The sequence below is a fragment of the Ambystoma mexicanum genome, chromosome 7p (assembly GCF_040938575.1).
Source record: "Ambystoma mexicanum isolate Mex_15411 chromosome 7p, UKY_AmexF1_1, whole genome shotgun sequence".
NCBI lineage: Eukaryota > Metazoa > Chordata > Amphibia > Caudata > Ambystomatidae > Ambystoma > Ambystoma mexicanum.
The window spans coordinates 343,344,676-343,364,416 of record NC_090939.1 but is presented as its reverse complement, the minus strand read 5'-3'; positions in this window follow the sequence as shown (position 1 = coordinate 343,364,416).

Below are 19,741 nucleotides of genomic sequence, written 5' to 3'. Positions count from 1 at the left end.
CGCCTGCAAGGCCTCATGTGTTGCACGGACTTCTGCTTGCAAGGCCTCACGTGACACACGGATCGCCTCATGGCTTGCCTGGAGCTCAGCTGAGATGTTGTGTGTCAGCTGCTCCATCTGCTGTTCCACCCGTCTACTGTGGGCCATCTCAAGAGCACCCAAAGTATCTCTGAGGGCGATGTTCTATTCCCTCAGGGCATCCCTGTGGGATTGTGCCCCTGCAGCCATGACTGTGCGCAGAGCCCCGATTTCAGCCCATCGGTCTCTGTTGGTGGCCAACATGTCCTGCCTGTGTGAGCCGCACGTGGATTGCGTTGCTTGCCGCTGGAGCTCCACCTGCCTTTCGGGGGGAGAATGGTATTAGCCACCCTTTCCATGCCCTGAGCCATCATCTCACATGGTGCCCCCTGTTGTTGTGCAATGGCATACATGGATTCTCCCGCACAGTATTACCCAGTGGTGCAGGGCCACCGCGTTGCCGGACACCACACCTGTCGGGCCCAAGGAGACCTGGTCCTTGCTCTGCTGGCACTGCCTGTGGCTGCAGGACTGCATTCCTCCTTTGATCTGCTGCCCCAGGAACGGGAGAAAATAGTGTGGAGCGTGACCCTGCATCTGTAACCGCCACAAGCGGACTTACCAACACTGAATGGCCCCTGGAGGGGGTCTACCACCACTGCAGTTGTGTAGGATAGAACAGCATCCATGCCAGAATCACTCACCTGCGACAGCACATATGGGTCAATATCTTATTCTGCACCAGAGGCATAGAGATCCTCAGAGGTCTGTTGCACCAATGGATGTTCATGTACTACCACCCCACGGCCTCCACTGGTGCCTAGTTGGGACTCTGAATACTCCACCCCCTCCACCATCCTCCACTGGTTCCAGTGCCTCATTACCTGCACAAAATTAAAAAGAAGACATGACCACACATGTTAGCAGCATAGACAACACAAATAGGTATTACAATGTTGACAGCCAACACATGAAGCAGCCATGTGACACATGACACAAACTCAGGCACGCACGCAGTGCCAATGAAATGGAATGGAACCCTGAAAGCAAACATGGATGCCTGTCAAATGGCTAAATAAGACATGTACTGCATGGTGCACAGCACCTGCATCACACACAAGTTTGTGACTGACATAGTCATTCCACAAACATGACAGATGCCAACACACAGATGGCACATAGCATAGCCATGGTAAGAACTGTCAACCAGCCCCAGATGGAAGTCAAATACGACTGTCTGTGATCCATGTAAAATGCATGTCATTAGACAGTACATGGAAATCACTATGACAAAACACACATGCGTCACAGGATGCAACAATGCTAGGGTGTTGAAATAAAGTGAAGCGAGGCACATGTCTACATTAATGCTAGGTTACTTTGACATCACACAAGTGAATAGGCATGTTGAAGGGTGAAATTGGGCTCCAAAGTGTGTGGGTGCAGTGCAGTACATGTGTACGGCCTTAACTATCAATAAAATGACAACACTAGTAATGTCAATGTTGTGTCATGATGGCAGTGTAAGGGCAAGTGCAGTCATCATGTGCAAAGTGTTGGCAGTGGGTTGTAGAGATACAGTGAACCCCAACCCCAAGGGCGGGGGATGGCTTGAAGGCAGTGCATGGGTCAAAATGGTTACTCAGAGTACCCTGTTGTACCAGACAGTGTGGGCAGGTGTCAATTGCATTCTCAAGTCATCTGGGACTACAGCAGGCGAGAGGAAGACAGAAAGCACAACACATGAGGAAGCGTCAGAAGTGCCCCCAGACCCGGAGAACCTACAACAGCAATTGCATAGAGACAGGGAGGCTGTACCAGAGGGAGGCATCTGCTCGACACAGATGAGAACCCAAACTAATGGCCATGTGGAGCAACTGATCCTGATGGAGCAGGAAAGGGATGATCAAGTACCATGAGAAGGAGGAAATACCGGAGATGGAGTCAGATGAGGGACTTACCCCGGACCCATAGGGGCTTGCTTGGAATGCACATGATCCAAGAATGAACACTCATGACCACTGTGAGCCTGTGCCATCAGCACAGTCCGAGTGACAGTCCCTGCATCAAGGCCAAAGGATGTTCCACACAGCACAGGTCTGGCAGAGTTGCAGAGGGAAGAATGTATATTCACAGAAAATCGTGAACAGGCCGTTGCAGTAGTCCATCATGGGAGTCACCAGTCCCAAGGAGATAGTCAGCTGCTGGGGGATACTGAGGCAAGGAAGGATGCCCCTGAGGAGGATCAGCTTGCAGGGTGACCTCACAGAGACCTCAGTCATGTGACAACTGAGGGCGCGTGTTGAGTGGAAGATCATCACAGGCTATCCGCAAACATGTTATGGAGCAAGAGTATGGACAACAGAGACGGGCGGGTGATTGACATGGAAGGAGGGTGCAGGTGTTTTGATGAGGATTGCCTCTGTGTGCAGCACATGGCCTGTATGCAGTCTGCATCACGACAAGCATGATTCAGTCAAGCATTGCATGGGTCACACATGGCAGTCATGACTGCATAGCCTGAACTGACAGTCAATCACAACACATCACATCACCCAAGCAAGATACACCAAGCAAGATACACATGGCCTGGACACACACGCATGAACACTCACCAGACATCGTCTCATAATCTCATAATCCGGGAGGTCTCCCATGCCTTGGATCTGACCCTCTGCGATGAACTCTCCACCAATCGCCTCATGTTCAGTGAGTTCACTGTGCTCTGGTGGTGACTCACTGCCAGTCACCAGAGTAGAGGTGTAATTAGAAGTCTGCTTGTTTTTGCTCAGCGTCAGAGGTCATTCCAATGCTACAAGCAATCATCAGCTGTGCGCTTCTCACATCTCAAGGCACTAATACTTTCCGCGATGCACTGCCAGTGGGCCCTATGATGAGCAGGCATTGTTTTGCACCCTGCCATCACCAGCATGTCATGGCTTTGTACCGACACATAGTCCACAAGTGTAACCAGTTCCACTTCATTGAAACTCCGCTTTCTTGACGTGGGGTTCCAGACTGTTCCGCAAGAGCACGCTTCTACCTCTTGGGAGGTGGTGCGGACCCTGAGTGGCTTCTGCCGCTCCGGTCAGTAGGGGCTGAAGCGCAGGTGGACTGGCCACTGGAAGCAGGCAATGGCATGACGACCGAAGGTCTGACTGCAGGCACTGGCTGCTGGGTGCTGTCGACACACCACAAGGGACCCCCAACACCCGTGACCATACCCCGCAGGCAGCCCACAGGGCACCATACCCTGCAGGCAGCCCACATGACATGGGAATCCCAAACATCTGTCACCACACTGGTGGCCCTTTCCATGCAATTTGGCTGGTGCAAGTGGGTTACACGATTTTGCTGGTATACACGAGGCCCTTTTCACTCGATTTGACTGGCACGACTGAAGTACTCGATTTCACAGGGTTTCACTAGGAACTTTTCACGCAATTTGGATGGTGCAAGCAGAGTACGGGATTTCACGGGAGTACGCAAGTCCATTTTCACACAATTTGACTGCTGTGAGCCGGGGTGCGCTCTGATATTTCACGCGATTACGGGTGCTGTGTGCTGGGCCAAGGATAGCGCAGGGCCTTGCGCCATATTGGACATTTCCCTGGCTTGTTTCTGTGCAAGCGGCGGTGTTGGGGGCGTTACTTGCTCAGTTGAATGTTTACAGCGCCACAGCTAGTTATGGCCTGGGAAACCCATGAATACGCGTTGAGTGCAATTGCTGCTTTGCGCTGCGGCTGGCGCACGCATGGCACAAGCTCCCTCTCAGAGCGCGGTGCTTGTGCTGGTTCTGCGCTGGATTCAATTAATAGGGCCCTTGGTAAATGCAGCTATATATATGTGAGCAGTAGTCTTGTAAAGTTTTCTTTTATTTATTTATTTATTTATTGTATTTATTGTATTGAGTGTAGTATTGTACACAGTTACTGTAACACTTTAATACATTCATATTCAACAACAGTACATATACATTTAACCACTTTTAAACAGTAAATGAATATGGAAAGAATATTTTATTAAGAATAGGGTTATTTGGGGGGAATGTAGTTTCACAATTGCTTTTTTATTTTACTTTCTACACATGATACATTGTTTTGGTTATCCAAATGGTCTGTATTATTAATGTTAATTATGTATAGAACAACAAAACCCTTGAAATTCAAGGAAAAAACATTAGTTCCCGGGACATTAAAGGTGAGTGATAAATTGTAACAAAAATCCTTGACATTCAAGGAAAAAACATTAGTTGCTGGGATGTTAAGATTAGAACGTAATGCAACAAAAGCCCTGTTATTCAGCTAAAACCACCTTAACTTTGCGCCCCCTGTTGAGCAGCCTATGACCACAATGATGACATCACAGATGACATCACTAATGACATCACTTATTACATGTCGAATGAGAGCACTGATGCCATCACTGGTGACAATACTAATTACATTGTATCTAGCAGATTACAGCAATAATGCAATTAGACATATAACCATTTATAAATTAGCTCATGAAAACTTTGATTACCGTAATAACACTTTTATCCATGAATTTGGTCATGACAAAGGCTGGGGTCCCTGGCCAGCACCAAAGGCCATAGCTAGTGGTTGGTTAGTGTTAAGAAAATACCAATGTGCATGGTTAAAAGCCACACCTAGTAGTTCATCACTGTTTTAGATGTACATACTGCTCAAGGTCAAAGGCCATGGCTAGTGGCCCATTTATATGTTAGAATATATAGTGGGTGCAGCCAAAGATTGTGACCATTGGCCAGTATTGTGCTAACATCCGTGGATAGTGCTTGATCAGTGCATATACTATACACTGGGCACAGTTGAAAGCTGTATTCACTGGTGAAGGCCTAAATCTATGGTTGGTAGCCTGTTAGCGTTTTACAATATTCAGTGTACATGGGTGAAGGTTGTGACCACTGTCCATAACTGATGGCAATGACTAGCACCAATTCATGTGTTAAAATATTTTCCGACATGCAAATTGACCGTGGCTGAAGGCCATGCATAATGACAGATACTGTTGTAATGTAATTAATGATGTCATCAGTGATCTCTGATGTCATCACTGAGGCCATAGGCTGTGCAACAGGTATGAAGTTAAGGTGGCTTTAGCTGAATTTCAGGGGTTTTGTTGTGTTAGGTTCTCACCTTAAAGTCCCTACAACTAAAGTATTTTCCTTGAATTTCAAGGGTTTTGTCAAAATGTATTGCCCACTTTAACGTCCCTGCAACTAAAGTTTTTCCTTGAATATATCCGCAGTGGGAGATCAGTCAGAATAAGTATGGTCAAAAGCGGGGTACCCAGGAGTAACACTGAGCAACGACTCCCACGATGGGCGTCGTTCAACAATATCAGAGCACTTGTCTCGGATGCACTGAGAAGGACCTTCCCAGATACTTCGGATTTACAATCAATAATGCAATACACCATGGGAGATGGAGACGTGTAGAGCAGAAACCGGCCGCCCCTGGGACCAATCAACGTCTTTGTTTTATTTTATTGTGATGCGGGCTCCCTAAGGAAGTGCAAAAGGGGCTCGATTAGATAGCGGGGGTTGAGGCGAAAGGTTGGCCTGAAATTCAAAGCATCATAGTACCCCATTGTAGGGGAATCAAAGATATGAAATGGAAACTATTCAACGAAGACAGGTGCAGTTTTTCCAAGAGTGAAACAGTACCCCCTCTCCAGGGAAGCAGAGGAGGGAATTCAGGAAACATTACAGGCCCTACAACAGAAGGGGAATATAGTGCCCTCCATGTCACCATGCAATACCGCTATCTATCCGATCAAGAAAGCAACATGGGGTAGTTGGAGGATGATGAAAGACCTGTGTTGCCTTAATGACATTGTGCGAAAATAGTTTCCTCTCGTCCCTAACCCTGCCTCTATCCTGTGCACCTTCCCAAAGAAAGCCACCCATTTTACTGTGGTAGACTAAAAAAATGCATATTTCTCAATGCCCTTGACCCAGAATCACAGAATCTCACAGCATTTACCCTGGGAGGAAAGCAATAGGAACACCATTGCTTGCCCCAGGGGTGCTGTGAAAGCCTGAGTATTTTTACAGAATCCTGCATGAAGACCATGGCAATAATCCCAGACATAGCTGCCACAGTGCATGACACTGCTAGACCAACAACAGTAAAAGAGATACAAAAGTTCCTAGGGTTTTGCAATAATTGCAGAGCCTGGATTTTAGACTATGCAGCATACATCAGGTCACTCCTAATAGGCCTCAAGGTGGCACAAAAGGAGGGAACAACAATCCAATGGACAACAGAGATGATAATTGAGTTTAATGACCTAAAAGATGTAATTTCAACAGCTCCCGTTCTAGCATCCGCAGATTATATGCAGGAGTTCTACCTGCTTTCACATTCAAATGGCAGCCTCATGACTGCCGTGCTGACACAGAAAAGTGCCATGGGACACAGACCTTTGGCATACAACAGTGGCACACTCGATTCTGTCATGCAAGGGCAGTTTGTGTGTGAACAAGCACTTGCAGCTGCGGCCTTCACTACTGAAAAGAGTTCCACTATCGTGATGGCATGCTCAGTAACATTGTATGTAAGGCACTCACTTTTTGGAACAATCAAAATCCATTTTGACCACACAGATAGCCACTGCATATGAAATTATCTTGTCAAGAACCCATATCCATGTGGTAAGATGCAGAACAGTAAATCCAGCCACATTCTTTACAGAACCATACACTATCGAAGATATGCAACGGCATGACTGTGCAACATACGAAGGGGAAGGAGATGGCATTACTAAGGCCAAAGAAAGCGCTACGGGGGGAAGGGGAGGTTTTTTGTTGTTGATTGATCAGCGTCCATTGATCAAGAAACTGGTGAAAAGCATGTTGAGGCAGCTGTGGTGTGATTGGAGGAGGGGGAATACAACACCCTTATCATGAAAAGATTACCAAGGCATTATTCCACACAGGCAGCAGAACTCATAGCATTGATTGAGGCCCTGAGGGCATCCAGGGGATGTTGTGTTACCATTTATTCGGAATCTGCATATGTCACCATCACAGTGCATGCAGGTCTATCCTGATGGAGAAGGAGAGGGTTCAGAAGGGCAGATGGTTCCCCAGTGCAACATGCAGACCTATCAAACACATTGATTTCGGACCTTGCTTATTATGGCCGCAGTAGCCACCATACATTTCTCAGATGCATTATTATATGTAGAGAACTTCGTCAGCATCACCCCTACCCATGAGTACCGACTGAAACACATAACTGACCTGTAAAGGCACTTGGTCTATACATTTCAACATACATTTGATGGCACCCACATACAGACAGAGATCCAATGTTAGAACCGCATTCACCGCACACGTAGTGCTAGCTGACTGCACTGTGTAATTTAGCTCAGTTTAGCCACAGACACAAATTCACAGCACCAGTTGAAAACACGTATTTCACCCTACCACAAACGTGCAAGTCACACATTCATTCAACCATGCAACTCTCGTCCATTGGCAAACAGGCACAACACTCTGGTCGAACAAAACCCTGAGCATTGTACTTCGGGACAGGAATACAGGGCTACAAGATGCTTTCAGTGGCTGCTGTGGGCAGTACAAAACACCTTTGGCATTGAAATTGACATAGATGTATTGCAGTGTTGTTTAGTTGTCAGATTAATTCCGCTATTATATTGTTGATCGAAGGAAAACCCATGCACCTGTCCAATACTCTTTAAAAAATCAGTTCTTCAAATTCCAAGAATCAGAAAAACACACTTGGATGGGAGACATGCATGAAGACAACTTCCGAAGACAGCTTCCTCAAAACAGATGGAATTAGTGTGTGACTCCACCAAACCCTTGAACCACTGAAATTGGGACTATACGATTCAATTAACACTTGACCAGGCTCGGCCTGGCCTATAGGGCAATACGGCAATTGATTTCACTGAAAGCAAAAAATGGTGTGGGTCTTTTTCACGGACATAATTTCAGCAAAATGCCAGGGGTAGTGGAAGTGACATCACACAACCCTTGACCCACCCCGATGACATCACAGGAAGTGATGTCATTTGACCCCACTCCAAACTGATATCGCGGGAAGCAATGGAAGACAACCTTTCGCTCGTTGACAAAACAGGAAGTGGCATCACATAGCATTGTACACTACGAACAATATGGTTACGATATCACTATAGTGTGATGTACATTTCATACAAGAATAGATGGCCATATGTATCGTTAAGATCAGTGTGTACAGGCCCATATTACCAAATTACTGTGAATACATGCAGACGTCCATTACCAAATGATAATGATGTGTTATTATATAGCACTTATGCTTAAGCGCGTTATATAGAAAAAATGTACACCCAATATCACGCAACCTGTGTTGGTACTCATTTATTGACCTAAGAAAGATGAAAGGCTGAGTTTAGGCGTTTAAGAACAGACTAAATCAGTGACTCACCCCATGAAGTGTGCCTGAAATAAACCTTTAATGAGCCTAGCAAGTATTGTATAGAATTCCAGAAAGACACATTATTTGGTATTCCTATTCTTTCTTATTTTGGGTCAGTGCTGAAAGGGTTAGACTTCTGGCACTCCTGTTCTTACCTTTCTTCTTTTTTAAGGGGCCTGAACAAGAAAGCCAGCTACTCCAGAAGTAAAGAGCCACATGGTGCTGGGCACAGCCCAGGAGCATGCATTACCAAAAAGGTGCAAGGGAGACCACAGAGATCGCAAGGGAGACCTCGGAGGTCATAGTTGCGACCTCTGGCGACCCCTAAGTGACGTCCTTGGCCTGTTTCTTTAGGTCAAAGTGGGTCATTTTTTGGCCCAGTTTGGACCTGTTTGATGAGTTAATTCACTCTGCGTAGTAGTTTCGACTAGTGTTGCTGAATACATAGTTTTTAAAGTGCATCAGACTTTATTAAAAAAACAAAAACTCCCCCTCGGTTAGTATGCAAACAGTATTACAAAAGGAATGAATAACCATTTGCAACTGTGGGCCACTTTTTCATTGGTGCCCGAGACAATGTTATGGCCCAGTCCAACCCTGCCCTTGACTAAACAATGACAGCATATTTGTATTACACAGCAGGAGGCAACTCATCTATGGACTTTTCCAGCTTCATGCTACCATCTATTTGTTGTCAAGGATGGATGGGTAGACCCCCCATTACGCACTCACTTCTGGCTTGGGGTATGCCTGGACATTGCAAGGATGAATCCCTGCGGTACCCAGCTTTTCATCCTTCTGATGTCAGTACAGTGAGTGACATAAAATTGAGTCTCACTAACAGCTATGATGAAACGCTTTATGAATACTAATTATTATTATTATTATTATTATTATTATTATTATTATTATTATTATTGTTGTTGTTATTATTATTATTACTCTTATTGTTATTATTATTGTTATTAATATTATTGGTATTATTATTATAATACATGACAACCTGCATTCTCTGATTAAAAGCCTATAAATAATGTTATTATTACAGGCTAGCTGGAACATCACAAATGACCTGTACTAAGAAAAATAACATCACAACTATTCTGTAATCAGTTATTACGCGTGGGTTGTGACGTCACAATGCCTGCTACATTAGGCAACAGTGGGATTCCAGCTGTCACTGCAGCACTTAATTAAAGGCAGGACAAACTTGTTAAATTCCTTGCCTGCAGAATAGTGTTCTGTGTGCCTTTACAGCCATTAATTGACACAAAACTATTTATGGTTGACTGTTTAATGTATGCACTGCTGTAGTTTAACATACATGAGCAAGAAGCTGCATGTTATTACTTATTTAAAAGCACACAATGAACACATTATTTTTCTTTTATATATATATATGTTTTATTAAACTGCTTGAACTATTTTTCTGCGGCACATTAGGAGTTGCATTTTTGCTTTTGTAAAGCCAAACAGATTCTATGTTGATTATATGCACCAGCTAGTGGATGATCTCTTACATCATATTATGCAAGAGGCACGGTTTTAAAGGGAATGCCAGTGTGTGGCCATGCATTTTAACGAATAAAACACCCCATACACTACATAACAAGGATATTGCAAGTCATCTTGGAGATGTGTGTCCTTATAAAAGAACTCAGCTTGCGGGTTTGTTCGGTCCTTGCAATATCCCTATTACATACGATAGGGTATACTTTATCCCAGTTATTATTATAATTATTATTATTATTATTATTATTACTATTATTATTATTATTATTATTATTATTATTATTATTATTATTACAGATTCACTAAGGGCATATTGTTCACGTCCTCGTGACGGGATCCAGTGGAAATCAGGCTTTACCACACAACTCCAGTAAGGGCAAATCTACATTCAAATGATGCAGTATCTCCTTCCTTCTACGAAATCAAAGTAAATCAGCTGGGAAGTGAAACACAGAAGTGTGTAGTGTGTTCTGCGTAGATGAAACGGCATAGTTTCTTTTGTAAATACTAAACACAAACGAGTCACATGAGTGTGTGGCTACCTTACCAATGTGTGCATTCAAAGTGGAGGTTATCAGGTTTTCAGGCAGGCATTGCCCTTCAAACAATGTATCAAGTGCATGCAGTAACACATGACAGCATGAAAGGAAATGTTCAGTTCAGATGGATGCAGGACATATGTTATCCCGTGGATCAGCCTTTTTAAGAGAGTAATGATGAGCAAGGGGAATTAAGACAGTAGCAATGGTTTGCTGCAACTGTAAGGACACTCTAGGGACACCTGTGGAGAAGTTTACCAAATGATATTACCACGTGATCCATCTGGCTTGTTAGCTTGCTAACACATTCGCTTTGATTTCAATTTGTTTACATGTTCATGTCGAGGGTACATTTATTAATCGAGTTGAGTATGCTAGAATCTCGAATATCTACACTAATGTTATAATATATTAACTTTGCCTTCCAGGGCCTAAATGTATATTTAGGGTGTCTCTGTAATTCGGCAACCATTTTGGGCCCATTGAAGATATGTGATGATGTTTTTCCTTAGGGGCTGTTATGAAAACATCTGTTGCTCGGGGGCTTGGGCTCCTCAGAGGCAATGTTGGCAATATCATCAGCCCTGAATACAGACTTGTATCAGCCTTTTAACAATTGTTAATCCGACTCCTACTAGTTCTGTGTTAAAATTCCATAAGAGACTTTCCAACTCTGAATGATATGATATGCTATGGCATTCATAACGCACCTCTACAGAAGTGTTTCAAAGCGCAACGAGGCAAGGGAGGGGAAACAGAGGGAAGACAGAGACAGCAATCCTACTAGGCCAGGTGACATTGTGATTGTACAAGTGCAGGGGAAGGGGAAAAGTGCTGGGGTAAAGAGGAGGGGGCAGTTTAGTACATAGGAGAACAGTAAAATAAATAGAGACTGGTGGCAATTGTACGGGTAAGTGCAGACATCAGGCGTCAAGTGCTAGTAGGGGCTGTAGGGATACAGAAACAGTCCCCAAGTGCAATGGTTGCCAGGGGGGCTGTGCAGGTGTGCAACGGTGGGGAGGGATCCTGGGCCTGAGATCAGAGGGTAGCCAGGTAACCAGTTTCAGATTCAGCCTGGAGATCAGCAGGGGATAGGAGAAGAGAAAGCAGAAGCAAAGAGGAAGGTCTTAAGGTGCTTCCAGAAATGGAGATGGTTCTCCTCAAGCTTCACAGAGGCACAGAGGCTGTTCCAGATCTGCCACCAACTCGCTGCTTGGAGAAGGCTCTTGGATGTTACTATACCTTTAATATCTGTAGAAACACCATCTTTGCAAAGAAGTATTGCACAGCAAGCCACTGCTGACCCCATTAGCCTGCTCTGTTTCACATCTACAGAAGATTTATTTAACAGTTATAGACAATGTTGGAGGCAAACCATTATTTTGGGTTTTGCTCCTTAATGCTTGATTTGCTTTGAAAAATAGTTCACTTATTCATGGATTGATCCTGGAGCTTGACCTAAACTTGTTTTGTATTACAGAGACGTAGCTATCTGATCAATCCATGACTATGCTTAATGATCTCGTGACACAGGGTTTTTTAGTGTTAACTTGAAATCTATCTGATAATAGAGGTGGCGACATACCCACATGTTTTCTAAAATTCCTTGAAACTAACCAATACGTTTAAAATGCAGTCTTAGACAGCAGAGGAGCTGCTTGTGAAACGCAAATGAATGCCTCAAGCTCCACCAATTCTGTTTATAGTTTACCATTGCCTAGCCTCTAGTTCCTTATACTTGCCGACCTTTGAGGCTGTAGTGTCTCAAATGTTTCCTTTTGATTTTGAGTGGATGACCCTGACAATGTTCAGGTGAAATTATTTCTTGATGTCATGCTAAATTGTGGCTTGACCCAATTGGTGGTTTACCCCACTCACTGATTAGATTGTATATTTGACAATTCTGCATCATATACGATTGCGAGTTATGGGACCTTGGATTTGTCCGTCTAGGGTCATTTCCCTTTGCGTCCATACCTGGGGCAATCTGCACACTGCGAGTTCAGCCCCCTACTTTGCAGAGTGCTCTATTATAAAGATGCAGCAGGCTTTGGTTTCTGACCCGTCCACATTTTCATCTAAAAATCTCAAATTATGTTTCTCAATTATCTCACTGCACAATTAGAAGTTTCAAAGCAAATGGTAGGAAGGATCTACCTTGGTTTTCTCCAGCTCCCACATTAGAGAGGAAGAAACTCAGACAATTAGCAATCAAAGGGATTGCTAGCTCTAGTTCCTGGCGCCAGTTATACAATGCACTGGGCATTTGCAAACAACATTTTAAAGCAAACTAAATGTATTTATTAGGCTGGTCATATTTTTACTTGCACCAATGTTGCTCAGAAACTGTTTAAAGTCACCTCAGAGCTCCGGCGGCCACAGCGCTTAATATTTCACAGGTTTCAAATACATATTCGCTCAGCTCTTCTCTGATAAAATTGGAAACGTTCAGAGTGAGTAGTCAGCAATTTGCTTAAGGAACAGCAATCTGACCTCCTTGCAGATGGCCGGTCAGCCAACCTCCTCTTCATCTATATACTTATTTCCAGCCCATCCATGTCACAATGCCACCTGTGATTATGACAGCTTGCCTCGTTACTGGCTCAACTCATGAATCTTGTATGCCCAAAATTATTAAAAAGGTTCAATATTTGTTGGTATAACAGGTTCAATCTGTGTTGGTATTTCCCCCCCTTTGTCACCCCCTCTCCCTCACTTCTTGTATTCAGAGGCTCTACCAGAAATGTCGTCAGGCCTAGTACAGTAGTCGCCTGTCTGTTTACATTTCCCTCCCACCCACTCCCTTCCTTATCTGTGTTTTAGCTCTTGCACTATCTGAAATGTCACCAGGCCGAGTAAGATAGTTAATTTCACATTCTTGTTGTTCATAGTCATATAAGAATGTTATTGTATTTTCCCTTGTTTCCTCCCTTGCCTTGAATCACTTTGAAACACATTGTGTGTAAGCACTATATAAATAAACGATCATATCATATATAAGATCTTTGTCATATTATCAATAGTTCATTTCATTCAGGGATGGTATCCAGAGCATTTAATGATAGCCGCATTTACACCACTGCTCAAAAAAATGTCCTTAGAGCCTGATGGCTTTGTGAACAATCTGACAATTTCCATACTTCCTTATCCCATTTAGTTGATGAAAGTAGTTGTGATGGCAAAACTACAAACTTTTGTGGAAAAGCAGAGTTTTTTGGAGATTGCCCAAGTTGATTTCCCACCTGATATTATATGATAAGACATTTTTAACGCGCCTGAACACAAATATGTCTAGGCGCAATATCACAATATCATATCATATGGAGTAATAGGGGCTCTGAATTTTAACGGTTACACTCTACATTTCAATGGTTAGACTCAGCATTGTAGCATACACATGTTAGTGTGGTTTTGAATTGCAACTCAGGCCCAGTGTGAAACCTATTACTGGACTCAAGAGTGTGAGTCTCAGGCAGAAATAAATGGATATATCCAAAAATATACAGGGAAATCAGGTATCACTGCAGGTTTCGAGGGAGCAAACCTGACATATTATAACAAAAAACAAAATTGGGGCTCCCGCGCCTAATGTGGCTGTGAGCATGCGTTTTACTAAATCACTAAAGAGAACACACTCAGGGATAATTAAAAGACAGTACAAAAAACGAAGCCTAAGGGAAATACAACCTGGCCTCATTAGGGAATACGATTCACATAGAAATTTTAATAAAAAACATGCAAGTATTAAAATCAACTTAGTAGAACTAACATGTAAAATCTAGTATACGTGCTGACAAAATGACTAGTGTTTACAACACAAAGTGCTAAGTGCTATTAGCCATCTGGCTACAAAAGGGCAAGGTACAAGCATCATACATGGCTCCAATTGTACATACAAAATTGTAGGCTGTTTTATCTTTTTTGAAATAAGTCTAGTTCACTCTTTCAATTACAATACAACAAACAAAGAAACCACACAAAGTATAGAGATAGAGACCTTCTTTGTTGGGTGTCTCTAATTCAGATGCCTTGGTCAAAGAATACCTAAAAGTGCATCTATAAAGCAAATACTTCGCATTAGTATCTGTCTAAAGCCCAACATGTTTCGTTCCTATAGTCCTATAGATTATTGGGAGGAACTTCTTCAGGGGAAAAGGAATTGTTTGTGTGTAGGGGTTGGGGCAAGGAGCACTCCCAACCTAGCTTCAAGTAATAACTGTCTGACTGTCGTTAAGATGAGAGGTCTTTTCCAATTATTCTTGACAGACAATTCTGAGAGATAGTGTCCATGTTATCTTGTTAGAAGTACAAGAAAAACGATCCTGGCCACACCTATTTAAGCAAAACACAAGAAAAACCACATATTAATTAGTGTGGTTGCTCGATAAGTTACATCAATATTCAATTCTAATTAGAGTATGCACTTAAAGTAGGCGCTTACCATCTGTTGGTGTTAGTAAGCTGCCCGTGAGTACTGTCTGGAGTCACAGTATTGCAGTCTCCAATGGGGTCCCTATAGATATACAGATACAAAAACACATACCTTCCTGTCAGGCCCAAAAGATTAGGGCTATAAATACAAAAGAGATATTGTTAGAAAAACTTACTTAAAGTCACACTCGTGTGTTTGGAAAAGTCGTTGAAGAATTGGAGTGCCTTTTATAATCTCGTTGGTACAGGCATACAGGGTTTAGTGCCAAATTCTGTAAATTAGAAAGTGGAACCCATCTTAATATATAGTTGAGGATAGTAGCTAAATATATTCATCAATGAAGGAAACCTATACATTGTAAAAAATAGATAGAGGCAATGGGGATCTGGATATAAGATATGGGACTATCAGATTCAAAACTCTGTCTGGCTAGTTGTAAACTGGAGTTAATGCAAAATAAATGGATGCCAATGCACAGAGCACTTGATTGAAATAGAACTTTGCTTCAGGATGATATTTCAATGAACTGAGCTGCACTTAATATAATACTAACATAAATGAACATACTAACCCAGTCCCAGTTAACATGTAACTGAATCCTTTAATACCATTTAGTGCAAATTAGTCCAACGTGAAATAAGCTGAATGCAGATTGGGAAAATCCATGATGCTTTGGAAATGGGATATTAAACATGCAGGCTGAATCTGCGCTGGGTGATAAACAAAAAAATGTCAATATCCGATCTACAGAAAACAGGGCATTGTATTAGTGCAGGAATCTCAAGGAGAGCAGTATCTTTTTCTCTCGAACAATGAAAACAAGTGCCGTTTCAGTGGAATGATCTGCTCATGGGGAGGTCTTTTCCTTGAGTGACAAGGGGATTTGATAAAAAAGGGTTTGAGAGGGAGTATCATTCATTCCTCTTCAGGCACTGAGAGACGAAGGGGTGGAGGCTGGCTAGGCAGGCGGAATTAAGTGCTGACAAGCTGTCTGATGCAGAAACTTTCCTTATCTGGGTTGGCTCTAGGTGAGGCAGGCGGAAAGATTGAGCAAGATCTCCATGCCAAACTGAATCTGAAATACCGCCAACACATCTAGGTAAATATGAAGTTAAGGGAAGGGCTGCTGTTGTGAATGAGATCATGTAGTCGAAGTTAAGTAGGTCACTTCATTTTAGGTGCTGCCTATTTTTATTGTGCATGTAATCCTGTGTTTATGTTTTGCAAAGTCTCACTGTGTTATTCTTAAAGTGTATTGCTCTTGCCAAGTTCCAGGAGGCCAAGGACAGTTGGTAAGACTTGGCACAGATAAAGCACTGAAAGCTATCACAATAAGAAATGCATTTGCATTGTGAAATTCAATGTCGGAATAACTGTCATTCTGTGAAACTTGCATATTTCTATTTTACGATAAAAAATGAGATTCCAAAGTAACTTTTCATTTCATTACACTTATATCGCATTCAGTCCTTTTTTATTTTATATGTGTAAATAGGCAGATTCGCAATAAGAAATATCTCAAAGTAAAGTAGCTGCTGTGTGCTGTTTATTTAGAGGGATTGAATTAATGTGCAGTATTTCAATTTGTGGGATGTACTGACCCACTAGTCTCTGCCCTGCGACATCACTGTGTACTGGTGGCACCAGAGCCAGCAAAATGGCAGCAAAAAGCCCTATGCGTGTTAAACCTATGAAAATTGCGCTGTGAAACCGGAAAAGATGGCTGCCAATCTACTTTTCCTGTGTCAGTGGTGGAACAGGAGACCACACTACTGAAATATGTCACTGGGCTGCCACAGAATGAAAATGGAAACTACATGAATTTATTGCAAGGAAACCCAGAAGTGCTCTGAAATCCTTCTTTTCCTTGGTTGCTGAGATTACAAAATAATGGTTCCAGACATCTGTAAACATCCAGCATCCTTGCTGGGTGTTACCTGCCACCTTATTTAATGAATCCACAGGAGCACACAATGTCAGGAAAAGCAGAATCCATCATAAGAATATCCACATTAAAAAGTGTGCTTGTCTGTAAAAATCTGTCAGAATATGGGCACAGTACCACCGGCCGCCTGTATGACAGCTGTCATTTAATTGTATTAGAAGCTTAAACTTGTGCAGTTAAAATAAATTGGTTGGAATTAAGTAACTTGCTATCAAAAGCAATATAGGCTGCAACTATTTAACCTCTATGTTTTAAAAGACTGGAATTAGAGTTTTGTTTGCCTGTTTTGAAAATGTAAGTTTATTTCATCAAAGAAAAATGTAAACAAAGTGATTTTTAAAGTAACCTAATGCAAGCCAAAGAACTACAAAGACAATTCCAGAGATGGCCCCAACAAAAGGCACCTCCCTTCTGCTCTCTGGCCCAGGAACTCACATTCAGGTGTTAATGAAGAGGTGAGGGGATTTGAGCTGCTTCTCCGTGGAGAGACAACGGACCTCCGTGATTGAAAAGATATGCAGATGCAAGTGTCAACAGAAGCCCCTGCCATAGGAAAGAGGCAGGGATTGCTCTTCAGCCACCAGAAACTTTGGGGGTGGGAACAGACAGTTTTGTTTATTCTTAAAGCACAGAAAAGTATATCTTTGAAAAGGACTGACAAAGGCACTGTGCGAATGTGTAAAAATTGTAAAATTACAGTGTTGTTAATGTGAAATTTTTGGTCACGTTTTAAAAGTACTCTGTGTTATGTTGAGGGACATGACTGTAGAAATTGTGGTTTTGTAGTAACTGTATTGATGCCAGAAACATGAAACTTCATATGATTATGCCCAGATATAATTCGCACATATGTGTAAAATTGTGGACAAATCTGACATTGGGTACCAGACCAAAAGTGTGAAAAATTGACAAATCTAGACCCAAGCTCTCACCACGACGGGGCTTGGACAAATACTTGCTCCACAAAATCTGTAATATGGATATGCTATTGCTATCAAGTTTGTAAAATTGTAAATATGTCTTGTAAGAAAAGTAGATTTCATGTGCACAAACAGAGGGGAGGTTTTCCCTGGATCATAAAACACATCGTCATGATGACACTCTGTTTTCTTCTCAAATCAAGGGAGAGGAAAGACCCTAACCAATAGAATACCTAGGGGTGTGCCTAGTAGAATTCAGCATACCAAACCCTTTAGGAAATACATAAATAGAGACAGCTTAGGACCTAGAAGGACACACACTCATTCACCCACCAACCAATTGCTGGCAGGGCACTTTGCAAGAGAAATCCATATTCCAGACTCCACACTCCAGAACTTTGAAAGCAGAAAGGCCCATTTCCAAAGCTGAACCATTCTCAGTTTGGCCTTTAAAAATCCAGAAACCAGATTTTACCCCAGACCTCTAAGGGGAACAAAAGAACAGCCTGGCTGTGCTGTTCTTCTTTCTTGCTCAAAACTATTGCCAGAATCCAAAGATCCAACCCAATAGAGCCATGCTGTGACCAGATAGCTGCGAACCAGAACCCGTCAGATCCAGTCCAGTCCCACCGTGCGGTGTCCAGAGTGCCTTGCTGATTGCAGAACCAGAGCGCCTTGAGTACAGTCCGGTGTGCTAGCTGAATATCTGTCCATAAAGATCCCTGACCAGATCCCTGATGGGTCCATTCAAACATTGGCAGTGAGTATCCATAGCATAGGATTGTCACTAGCAAATGTATTGTCCATAAGTAATCCTATCCAAACCCATTCTCTTATATCCAGAACTGCATTGTTAAAATCTTTTTGTCTTGCCTGAACTCTTTCTCTTACCCTATAGTCCTTTGTAATAGTAGTGTTAATTATATATTATATTGTATATTATATATATATTTTCTGAAGAAAGGCAAGCGTCTCGGCAGGCCAAACCTTCCAATGTTATCCTGGGCTGGTGGCTACGCTATCATGTAGTTTGCATCTACATAGTCTCCCCTAGTGCAAGGAAACCTTGTTTGTAATTTAAAACATTTTTATTTTAAAAAGCGCATTCTTGGTTTGCAAATTTGCCTCTTTGTGAAAAAAACGACCTCCAGAAAAACCTTCATAGCTTCTTCAGCCTGCTTCCTGGTTCAGTGTGACCGGGGGCGGGAGGGATTCAAAGAGAGGGGCATGATATAAGGGTACAACATTCAGAAATAAAATAACTTATAAACATAAATAAATAATTAAGGGTTTCAGCTGTGCATCACACGCTAGGCATTGACTTAGGTGGAGTGCCGGGTTAAAATCACGTACAAATTGCATGCTCTACAATTGTTAAAACTCAGTCAAAAGGGTCTAGTGTGGTATTGTACATATGGTACCACAAAGTTTGCGTTTGCCATCCATCCATAGTGTATCGAGTATTTTGTTTGTTGTTAGTGACCCTGGTAAAGACAATTATAAGGCAATATTCTGAAATGAGTCTCTCCACAATAAAAATACCCCAATGAGTTACCACAACATATTACCAAGGATTATAAAATACCTCCAAATGCCACCATGATAAAAAAATAATAGCGATAACCCCAAAATATATCCAACACATATCACCTTTTTTAACTTTGCTGATGGCGCTCAATTGATTTTCCGTGCAAGGCGTTCAAATGAACAACAGGCCGACCGCCTAAAAGAATGTTTGGAACAAGTTAGCATCTGGATGAATGTGAGACATCTTAAATAATTAAATATCCACAAAATGGAAATTTTGCTATGTTTGTCTTCCTCCCGTGGGCCATAATTTTGAATGACTGGTCCGGAGAATTATGGCCTAGCAGACTTGATCCCTGCCCTGAACCATCGCAGAAAGTCAGGGACTTAAG